The 12,328-nt window shown below is 40.7% G+C and overlaps 1 long non-coding RNA gene across 1 annotated transcript; it reads left to right on the forward strand.

Moving 5' to 3' along the window:
* Window positions 1–8,227: 8,227 nt before the first annotated feature.
* LOC131628978 (uncharacterized) lies at window positions 8,228–8,730 on the forward strand. The gene is made up of 3 exons (XR_009291926.1): window positions 8,228–8,297; window positions 8,443–8,567; window positions 8,696–8,730. It is a non-coding gene; the product is annotated as an uncharacterized LOC131628978 (long non-coding RNA).
* Window positions 8,731–12,328: the final 3,598 nt, after the last annotated feature.

A 12,328-nucleotide genomic window follows, 5' to 3' on the forward strand; every position in this document is an offset into this window, starting at 1 on the left:
TTGGAGGAAGGTGGGCAACTAACCACCCAGCACACACCTAATCGTTCACCCACTTGAGCGGGTCTCGCTCCCACTTAACTAGAGAAATGGAAAAACATGAAGCATGAACTTAAACCCATCTCCACGTGAAGCTAATTATCATAGACATTCAGTGATTAGCCGACAAGTTTTCCCAACTACAAATAACTTCTTTTTTGCAATTTTCAAATATTCCATACAACAGAATGCCAGATCTAGATTAGGCCTGAGGACAACGTGTTCCCTCATCCAAAACCTTGAAACAACTAAAAAAAACTAGGATCGAACGAGGTAAAGCCCTTGGCCGCTATAACCAATTGAAAAATTTACATCAAATGATTGACACTAACTCACACAAAACAAAGAAGTGGTCACCCGACTCCACTTTCTCGATACACAAAGCACTCCTTCATCACTAGGACCTGATACTATTTGTCACCTAAGAAGATTATGCCTAGACGACGGTCTGTTTTGAAGCAACTGTCAAGAGAACACCACAACTTTAGATGGGCCCAACTCTTCGAAACCCTAGAGAACCCCCTTTCCACCCTCTCATATTTATCTTCCCTAACCCCCTCCTAGAGCCAGCATGTTGTCATAAGCTGAAAAAATTGAAAAACCCCAAGTCAGGTCAGGCTTCCAAGCTCAAGAATCTACTTTGTCACTTCTAACTAAACTCGCAATAAGACAAGAAAACCCTTAAAAATATCCTCCTCCCATATTATGAAATGGATTTTTTGCAATAAAGGCTTCAAACCCAAACACCGTCAACCCAAGCTCCCAACAAACCCACCATCTGAGACTTATGTTCTGATATCAACAAAATCTCTCAAAAGAAACACAAAGAGCCTTAGTCCCCACTCAGATATCATGCTAGAATCTAGTCTTCATACCACCAGTGTGACACCTTCCTGAGGCCCCCTCCTCGACCTTCCAAAGAGGACTCTAACCTCTAAGACCTACATCTTGCCTTGAAACTCTTGCTCCAAAGCAACAGTAAATTCTCCTCTATCTCTCCCCTCTCTCTCTCTCCTTATATATATATATATATATATATATATATATATATATATATATATATATATTGAGTAGGGTTCAACTTACATCATGAGTAATTTTTTTTAACTTATTACAAATTAGAGTCTTTAAATTGAATCTAATCTAACAGTTAAATTAGAATTTTTACTTAATTAACCATTCAATTAAATATATTTTAAAGGCTATGATTTTGAGTTGACAAGAAAAACTTTCTACAAATTTATTTGTTTTAAAAAAATTTAAATAACGAGTTAATTTTGATAAAGAAACATTTTTTATTTTGTCTGAGTACCCCTGCCCTTGCAATGATAACATGCACATTTATAATTTTTTATCAGTATGGTGACACCCATCGTATGGCCCTTGGTAAAACTAACCTACGTCACACCTCTTTCATTCTCACTCCTAATATTTCCTTCGGAGATGGCCAACAAGACTATATGCTCCAATACAAACACCATAGCCGAAGGTTTTGTTGGTGAGGTAGTTCCAACTTCTTCCAAAGGAAATACACAAGGCAGGTGCTTACTACAAATGTGATATCTTATGGTTTTCCTAGGGGGCGTGCGAGGGTAAACATGGGTTAACGTCACCTTTTCTAAAAGGGACGCCATTAGAGTCAACCCCCGCGATAATGACCCTATGGTCATCGCTATGCAACATTGCAACTGGGATATCAAGTGAGTCTTAATATACCCTGGAAGCTCTACTGACGTCTTGCTCTAGGATGTTTTCCAGAAACTGCAAATAAATCCCAACGTCGTCAAAGTGTTCAGTGGCACGTTAATACGATTGTCATGCTAATAGGTACAAGTAAGGGGCCACGTGACCTTAGAGACTACATCTGTCGAGGGAGCAGATGCTAAGGAGATTGACGACAGCTACCTCTTTGTGTAAGCCCTTTCACCATATAACATCATCTTGGGGCGAACCCCCACCAATGCACTATGGGCATTTATTTCCCCCCTGTACTTAGTTCAGAAGTACCACCTGTATGGAGGGCGAATCAGTACAGTTCGAGGAGACCAGCAGATCGCTCAAGAATGCAATCAAAATAGATTGGCGATAGAGGGGGGAGCTTGCCCTTGTTGGTGCCCGCTTTCTGAAGTTCCAAACGCTAATCTCAATTGTTGGGATCCGAAATTGGGAGAAGACGTTGAAAGGCTCACACCCACAGAGAACTAGAGGGAGTTCGAAATATGCCATTTGGCCCATCAGGTGACAAAGATAAGTATTTCACTTACCGTGGAAGAAGAACACGAGCTAGTCAACCAACTCAATAAAACTGTAGACTTGTTCACATAAGATCTCTCTGATATGCCTGAGATAGACACTAAGGTGGTGAGTCATCGCCTTGCCATCCACCCCTCTGTCAAACCAGTGGCATAGAGGAACAAGAAAGTTGGCGAGAAGAAGAGGGATGCCACTGGCAAGGAAATAGGTAAGTTATTTGACGTCAGGTTTATCACAGAAACAAAATACCATATATGGCTAGACAACATGGTCTTGGTGAGGAAAACACATAACATATGGTCTTGGTGACAAAGATAAGTATTTCACTTATCGAGGAAGATGAACACGAGCTAGTCGACCAACTCAATTAAACTGTCGACTTGTTCACATAAGATATCTTTGATATGCCTAAGATAAACACTAAGGTGGTGAGTCATCGCCTCTCCATCCACCCCTCTATCAAACCAGTGGCATAGAAGAACATGAAAGTTGACGAGGAGAAGAGGGATGCCATTGGCAAGGAAATAGACAAGCTATTTGACGTCGGGTTTATCATAGAAATAAAATACCCTACCTGGCTAGCCAACATTCCCTTCAGACTCAAGAACGCTGACGCTACCTACCAGCGACTCATGACATTGTGCTCTCCCACTAAATAGAGCAGAACCTAGGGGTATATGTTGACAACATGATAGTGAGAACTATCTAACATGCATCCATGCTTAAGATTTGAAGGATGTCTTGCAGTATGTCAAGAAGTATGATATGTGCCTAAATCCCGCCAAGTGCTCTTTCGGAGTTCGAGATGGAAAATTTCTAGGTTTCATATTGATGAAAAGAGACATTGATGCCAATCCAGATAAATGCCAGGTTGTCATTGCCAACAAAATCCCCACCAACGTTAAGGAACTGTGGCAACTTACAGGTTGCCTCGTCTCCTTATCTCGCTTCCTCTCGTGTGCGGACGATAAGGCCTTCCTTTTCTTTTCCGCCCTGATGAAGAAAAATAGATTTGAATGGATCGTCGAATGCGATAAGGTTTTCTCAAAGGTAAAGGCTTTCCCTGCATCTCCCCCCATCCTCACTCGCATGAGGGAGGAGACTCCACTACTCCTTTATTTCTCAGTCAGAGATCAAGCATTAGCTCAGTCCTTGTCTAAGAGACAGACAAATCAGAAAGGCCCATTATTTGGTAAGAAAGATATTCAAAGGCGCCGACACACATTATCAAAAGATTGAGAAGCTAGCAATAGTCATCATCGCCGCGACTAGGTAGCTGAGACCTTACTTTCAGGGTCACAAGATCTTTGTTAAAACAAACAATCTTGTTCGACAGGTCTTGAAGAATCCATATTGGTTGGAAAGGTGGTATCTTGGGCGGTGGAACTCATGAAATACGACATCCAGTATGTCTCGAGGGGAGGTATCAAACCACAAGATTTAGAAGGTTTTTTGCAGAACTTAGGTCGCTTGTACACGAGGAGACGCCCCCAGAGTAGCTATCATTCGATGGCACCTTAAATATGAAAGGGAGCGGTACTAGGATAGTCTTGGAAGGACCTGATGACATATTCATCGAGCAAAAGTTGAAGTTCGAGTTCACCGCCAGCAACAATCAGGCAGAATATGAGGCCTTTTATTGATGGCATGGTTCTTACCTTAGATATGGGAGCCTCCATACTGAAATCCAAAAGCAACTCCGAATTAGTCGTCAACCAAGCCTCTGGGTAGTCCCAGACAAAATAACCCCAATTGATAAAATATCTACAAAAGGTACAAAGTCTATCCTCTTGCTTTACTTTCATTAAAATAGAACATGTTCGCTTGTCGCCTCGAAGATAACATGGTTTAGCATAATAGTGATCCAGGAGACACTTACCTCCCCCAACATCGACGAAGGCGAGGTGTACTCCCTGGAAGTTTTCACTGAATATAGTTGGATGTCGCTCATATTGCGCTGCCTGCAGGGGATGAACTTCCACTAGACGAGGGGGAAGCAAGGAGAATTCGAAAGGAAGTTGCTAAGTACAGTCTTCTCTCGGGAAAGATAATTAAATTTGGGAGAACTTCTCTCATTCTACGGTGTTTGGACGAGCATGAAACCACCATAGTACTTACAAAAGTACACAAAGGATCCTGCAACAACCACATTGAAAAACATCATCTCCTTCATCAAGAAATGCGACCAGTGTTAGAGACATGCTGACCTTCACCACACCCTAGCTAATTTTCAGATGAAAATCGATAAAAGTTGAACTGGAAGTTGAAAAGACCAGCGGGTTCATGCATAAATCAACTTCCTTGAATATAAATTTCTAAGAAATGTGTCAAATGGAAGTGTCCCTAATGACAATTATGATGACATGGCCAAAAAAAGTCACACCTAGTACGTCATCAGGACCCAACTCCTTTATTTGGTGGAATCGGACATTTACATAGACAAGAGTGTCACCCACAGTTACGAGGTGTATTTGGAGTGTTTTGGAAATCTTGATATGGTCGATGTCTGTGCCAGGAATAGGTTTGTGATGGCTTCATATACTGCGAGTATATTGCTACAATATATTTCATAATTGTTATGAGAATATATGACATTGGTTTTATTAAAATATTCACGTAATTATTAAACTATTTATTTCAAATAATTTATGCAATGTTATATATTAATTAGTATTTATTGATGCAAGTATAGATCTATTAATATTTTCCGATATTTGCAAAGGAGATTAAGAGTGGGAGTACAAGGAAATCGAGCCCTATGATAAATTCTTCCTTCTGTCGAAAGGACGTCCTCTTACAAAATCGTATTAAGAACAATTGGATCAACTACTACCTCTATATGTATTTTTTGTACTACTACGTCAAACATTGTGCCACACATTTGTTGGATGACATATCCTTATATTTTATTAGATCATATGTGGATTGTATGTGGTTGGATACCTACCACAACGAGTATTCCACCCGTTCAAGCATGTGCAAGATATTCCTAAACATCTATGCATCCCTATTGGACTTACGACCAATCGAATCGTGTTAATAATTGGTATGTCAAGTACCTAGGCCATGTATTACCTTGCCTATAAAGGAATGAGGCACTCGTATCCTACACCGATTAGAGAATGAATTGAGATACATGAAGTGGTATGTTTAGATATCACAACATATCTTATTCTGACACTATAAGCACGATTGTAAGTAGCATTTGAGGAGGAAATACTTACAAAGAATGTAATAGTGCAAGTTTTGTCCCGTACATGTGCATGAGCCCTATATTCATACATGCATCTATGGATCGAAAAAGGTCAGGTAAGGTCGGGCCTTATATGGCTTGAGTCTAACCTACGATAAATTTTTAAGGCCTGAATTTGACATTTGGTCTATTGTAGGCTTTTTAGCGTAGTCTGGTTTTTTTTAAAAGTCTGGTCTGAACTGAAAACCTATTTAAAAGCTTGTTTCACTGTTTCACATTAAGGCTTTCAAATATTCCAATTTACCTTTTTTTTACATAGATAACAACGCATTTTATATATTATTTTACCTTTTTTATAAGGACATTAGTACTTTATCCACTCCAAGGGGTGAGGGTGAACAAACTAAAAACTCAATTTTTTTCTTGATATTCTAGATATGCATTTTCGAAACACTCAATACACATTAAAAGCTTTGCAAATGAGACACCTCCATTTTATCAAAAAAATAATTTAAAAATACATTTCCAAAATATTCCAGATGCAGTTCTCTAAACCTTCCTAAAAATTTTATTGCCTTCATTCCAAAAATGAGATAATAGAGGTGTTGTAGAAAATTGAAAGTGGCAAGTGACGGGCAGAGATTCACGAGGGGATTGATTTTCATTATGGAGTAGGAGTAGTACAAAGTTATGCACAACCATCACTTCCAAACACTTGGATGAAACCGCAGCGCCATCGACAAACATTTTGGTGAAAATGGTATTGAGATTGATGCATCAAATATCAATGACTACTAATTAGCCCGTTAGTCTTTGATTTTTAGCACTAAAATTTTTAGTGATAGAGTATTCTTGTTTATTGAATTAAAGTGTATTAAACATGAACTCTAGATTAAGTGTTGCTATTATGTGATAATACTCTTGTTTATTGAATTAGATTGTATTATAAAAACACGACCTCTAGATTAAGTGTCGCTATTATGTGCTGGTTAGACTTCAAATATTTGAAGGGTTTAGACTGAAAATAATGAAGTGAACATGTTATTACCAATCCAAACTACTTTATCAAATCAAATACAAAGTGGAAGCATGATAGATTTGTGTTTAGTAACCCTAGATCTAACTTGCATTAAAAGACAATAAGATAAAAGCAACTTTTCTTCTTACTTCAAAAGAGGCAGCATACAAAGATTATATAGTAGGGTTTTTACTCCTATAATGGGCTTGGGCCTCAATACAAACAGCAAAGTAAATAACTAAATTAATTAAAACAAGACTTGACTAAAGAACCTCCCAATTTAAATAAACTCTTTCAACCAATTGGGTCTTTTCTTAATTCTATTGGGCTGTTTCCTAACATTACTCTCAGGCCCAATAAGAACCTTGTCCACAAGGTTCAAAGGTGAAGACAGAAGTGGTTCACTTTGTTCGGTTGGGCTTCCGCGATTCTGCAGCCCATTAGTAAAAGTGTGGGACCACTTGGTGGCTGGTGGAGACAAAGCCACGTGATGCTTGGGGGAACGCAGCTTGTGTAGATAAGGAGAAATCTCCAACTTGGCTTCTGATTGGTTCGTTTGGTGAAGCTTATCACCTCGTGCAGTGTGTCCAGCTGTAATTGAAGAAGCGTGCGCTACCTTCCCAAGAAGAGTACCGTTTGGGGAAGTAAGTGGGGACTTAATAAAAGACTTTTCTCCCACAACTAACTCACTTACTGCACTCGGTGAATCTCTCTCACCAACACTTGAACACTCTTTCCTCTTCTCATTTTCCAGCTGCTCTGTCTCACCGAATTCTTGCACGCACACCTTATGACCACGCCGTTGCTTCTCCTTCCCTGTTAGCGCTGCTTGTTGCGAAGCCGATGAGGTAATCTCGTGACGGTTCTTCGAAACGGTGCTGTTTGTTATTGTGTTGTTAGCATCTAACTGAGTTTCGTTTTGTAGTTCTTGATTACTCTCCTCAAAGACGACGAGATCTGGGAAAGGAAGCTGCTGGAGATCCTCAGACGGTACCGTGCCATGGTACGCTTTCAACAAGGAGACGTGAACGATGGGGTGGATCCGCGAAGACGAAGGGAGATCTAGTAAGTACGTTACCGTCCCTGTGCGTTTGATGATGCGAAACGGCCCAAAATATCTTTGAGATAACTTGTGAGATTCACGCCGATGCACCGAGGTTTGTCGATACGGTCGAAGTTTCAGTAAGACTAGGTCGCCTTCCCCGAAGGTAACATCTTGTCTCTTTGAGTTTGCTTGTTTTTCCATTATAGCCCGAGTCTTCTTCAAATGCCCTTTTAACTCCGTTAAAATCTGTTGTTGTTGTTGCAGCGCGGTGTCTAAAGTTGTGTCTGAAACTGAGTGCAGCGCATAGTCCATGATGCAAGGCGGATCGCGACCGTACAGAGCCTTAAACGGGGTCATGTTGATCGCCGAGTGGAAGGAAGTATTAAACCAGTATTCGGCCAAATGAAGGAACTTATGCCAGGTGCGAGGGTGATCCCCCACAAAACAGCGTAAGTACGTTTCTAAAGATCTATTTACTACCTCAGTTTGGCCGTCTGTCTCTGGGTGATATGAGGTACTGTATTGCAGGGTCGTTCCGTGAGTCTTGAAGAACTCCTTCCAAAATGTGCTTAAGAACAGCGGGTCGCGGTCAGAAACTATTGTCTTTGGACTGCCATGGAGCCGAAAAATCTCAACAGTAAAGCGGTTTGCTAGATCTTTGGCGGAGAAGTTTGTTGGTAGCGGAATAAAGTGAACGTATTTCGTCAGTCGATCACAAATCACCCAAATCGTAGTATGACCGCAAGAACTAGGTAAGTTTGTGATAAAATCCATAGTGATTTCCTCCCATACTTTCTTTGGGATGGGTAATGGTTGAAGCAAACCCTTCTTTTTCTGAGTGTCGTATTTGTTATGCTGGCATGTTGAACATTGTTTAACAATTGTTTTGACATCGAGGTACACCCCTGGCCAACAAAAAGAAGCTCTCAACCTAGCCAATGTTGCCTTCACCCCTGAGTGTCCTGCTGTAGGTGTATGGTGGTACTCACGCACTATCTTCTGGCGCAAATCAGCTAGTGCAGGTATGAAAAGTCTGTTTTTGTAATACAATAAACCCTGGATGACTGTGTATTCTTTGTTGTGATGCTGTTGTGTTGCTAACTGAAGTAGATTCTGACCGACACTGTCATGTGTGTAAAATTGCTTCAAGGTATGGAGTAAATCAGGCAGCGGGGAGGAGAAAATAAGAAGTGTAGGGGTCTCTGGCTCAAACTTTCGGCTTAATGCATCTGCAACCAAATTCGACCGTCCAGGTTTGTATGAGATCTCAAAATCAAATCCTTGTAATTTTGCTGTCCATCTTTCTTGTTCTGGTGTCTGTATGCGCTGGAGTAACATATCTCTTAAGCTTTTTTGATCTGTGTAAATGTGGAATCTTTGACCTAAAAGATACTGACGCCACTTCTTTACAGATTCCGTGATGGCGAACATTTCTCGAACATAGACCGAGGCAGCTTGCATGCGTGGGCAAAGTTTCTTACTGAAGAAAGCAATTGGATGGCCTGCTTGGGACAAAACAGCACCAATGGCGATCCCGGAAGCATCTGTCTCTATTGTAAATTCTTTTGTAAAATCTGGTAGTGCTAAGACCGGCATGTCGGTCATTTTCTGTTTCAGCTCTGTAAAGGCCTGAGCAGCCTCTGTACTCCATGTGAATTTAGTGGAACGTAACAAGTCGGTGAGTGGAGCGGCGAGTGTGGCGTAACTTTTTACAAAACGGCGATAAAACCCGGTGAGACCTAAAAAGCCGCGGAGTGTCGAGAGCGAACGTGGTGCTGGCCAATCGATAATTGCTTTAATTTTCTCTGAATCCGGTGCAACACCTCCGGCTGAAATGATATGTCCTAGGTACTCAATTTGAACTGCGGCAAAAACACACTTAGATAACTTCACATAAAATTGTTGCTTAGCTAACAACTCAAAAACAACCTGCAAATGTGTTAAATGTTCTTCAAAATTAGCACTGTAGATTAAAATATCATCAAAAAAAACAAGAACAAATTTTCTTAAGTAAGGGCGAAGTAGGTCATTCATAGCTGATTGGAAAGTAGATGGGGCATTAGTTAACCCAAAGGGCATTACAAGGAATTCGTAATGCCCATCAAAAGTCCGAAAAGCTGTTTTATACGTGTCTTTTGATGCAACCCGGATCTGATGGTAACCTGAACACAAATCTATCTTGGAAAAAATAGTAGCTGAACCAAGTTCATCCAATAGCTCATCAATAGTGGGGATGGGAAAACAATCCTTAACTGTCACCGCGTTCAAAGCTCTGTAATCGACACAAAACCGCCATGTGCCGTCTTTTTTTTTCACTAATAAAACTGGGGAAGAAAAAGGGCTAGTGCTAGGTCTGATAGTTCCTTCCTTCAACATTTCTTGTATCATTTTGGTCATGGTTTCTTTTTTTGAGTGAGGGTATCTATAGGGTTTCACATTGACAGGTGGTGTGTTTGGAAATAGGTTGATATGATGGTCATGGGGTCTTTGTGGGGGTAGGCCTTTTGGTTGTTGAAAAATAGCTTGAAATTTGGTCAAGAGTTTGGTGAGTTTGGTTGGTAAAGGAGGTTGGTCTTGGGGTATTGGTACAGCCGAATGTTGGGGGTGTTGTGGAGGGATAATGGGTTCCATTAGTAACAAGTGAAAGGATGCAATGGAGTTTGTATGCATGAGTTGGCGAAGTTGGTGAAATGTGGTATTGATAGGTGTAGAGTCATGGTCGCCGGTGAGGGTTAAAGGTGTATTTTGATGGTTGAAAGTGAGGGAAGGAACTGAAAAATCTGCTTGAATTGGGCCAAGTGTTCGTAGCCATGCCATTCCTAAAACAATGTCAGCCCCTTCAATTGGAAGTAGGTAGAATGGGAGGGTAAATGGTTTCTGTTGGAGAAATATTTCTACATTATTGCATAGTCCTTCACATTGTAGGTGAGATCCATTTCCTACCATCACTGAAAAGTGATTGATAGTGGTGGGCTGGAGGTTTAGGTGATGAGCAATTCTAGGCTGCATTATATTATGAGTACTACCTGTGTCAACAAGAACCATAACTGATAATCCTTGAATTGTTCCTTTGAATTTCAATGTTTGTGGGTGGTAATGTCCTGTTAGGGCTTGGGGAGATAGTTGGAAATAAGTGTCATGGAATTCTGGTTCTGGTGGTGTTTCTTCAATGCTGGGCATTTCTGGTTCAGCCAATAACCCTTCGTCTTCAGCCAATAAAATAAAAAATCGGTTGGTCGAACATTTATGGCCCGTGATAAATTTTTCATCACAATTAAAACAAAGTCCTTGGGCGCGTCTCTCTTGTAGTTGGGCTTGGGTAAGTTTTCGAATGGGTAATTTGGGCTGCTGTCCGGTATGAGTTTTCAGATTGGATGAGGTGGGTTGGGCTGTGAGGGTTTGAGATTTGAAATTCTGTGTGTGTGGGGGTGTAGAAGTGGCTTTCTGGAAATTTGGTGTAAATGGTTTGGGAAATTTCTGTTTGGCATCGTTGAGTTTGGACTCTATTAATTTCGCAAGCCCAATAGCTTGTGAAATAGAGGTCGGTTTGTGTATAGCCAATTCATTTTGTATGTCCACTTGTAGGCCCGATATGAAACAATTTAGGATGGCTACTGCTGGCAGTCCCACCACTTGATTTCCTAACTGCTCAAATTTTGTTTGATACTCCATAACAGAACCAGTTTGCTTCAATTTAAATAATTCTGCTTGATGGTTTTCAAAGGTAGAGGGGCCAAAACGTAATTCTAAAGCCCTTGTGAAAGAAACCCAATCAGTCAATAAACGGTTCTGATGCATCCACTTAAACCAACCTAATGCATCACCTTTCATATAGAATGAAATTAGAGACAAACGGTTTTCCGGAGGCATATTATAGAAACTAAAAAACTGATCAGCTTGAAATAACCACTCTAAAGGATTGGAACCATCAAATAAGGGCAATTCTAATTTGGGGGATCTTAAAGGGGGTAATGGGGGTATATGGGCAAGCTGAGTGTATGGGGCGTTTTGGGCTAGGGGAACAAAAGCAGATTGGGGTGTAAAGGGGGTGTAATTCGTAAAGGGGGGTGGTACAGCGCTGAATGGGGGTGGTATGGATAATGTGGGCTGAACGGTGGTAAATGTATGGGTCAGAGGGGGTCTGAATGTGGAATGGGGTGTTGTATGAATTTGTGGGATGGGTGAGTGGCTGGGTGTGAGCATATGGGTGGACGGGTGAGAACCAAATGAAAGGGTAGAAGGGTGGATACCTGAGTTGCTGCCACCAGAGTTAGCAGCTGCTGTTGCAGTAGGTTGTTTTTCTTGTTGCAAGGAAATTTTCTGCAGCACCTCCATAACAGCCTTGTATCTTGAATCCTCCACACTTTTGTCATTCTCTAACCTTGTATGAATCTCACCTACTTGTTTTGCAATATCATCATGAACTTGAGCAAACCTCATATCAAGTTGTTCTTGTGTTTCAGCCATGGCTTGGTTTAAATGAAAGGTTGACATTTGTAAAGCTTCTTCTACAATTTCTTTAGAAGAGGGGTTAGGAGGTTTTGGGGGAGCCATGGGAGGTATTGAGAAAGAGCAATGGAAGCACCAATGATAGATTTGTGTTTAGTAACCCTAGATCTAACTTGCATTAAAAGACAATAAGATAAAAGCAACTTTTCTTCTTACTTCAAAAGAGGCAGCATACAAAGATTATATAGTAGGGTTTTTACTCCTATAATGGGCTTGGGCCTCAATACAAACAGCAAAGTAAATAACTAAATTAATTAAAACAAGACTTGACTAA

Source organism: Vicia villosa, unplaced genomic scaffold, assembly GCF_029867415.1.
Source record: "Vicia villosa cultivar HV-30 ecotype Madison, WI unplaced genomic scaffold, Vvil1.0 ctg.000494F_1_1, whole genome shotgun sequence".
In the NCBI taxonomy this organism is placed as follows: domain Eukaryota; kingdom Viridiplantae; phylum Streptophyta; class Magnoliopsida; order Fabales; family Fabaceae; genus Vicia; species Vicia villosa.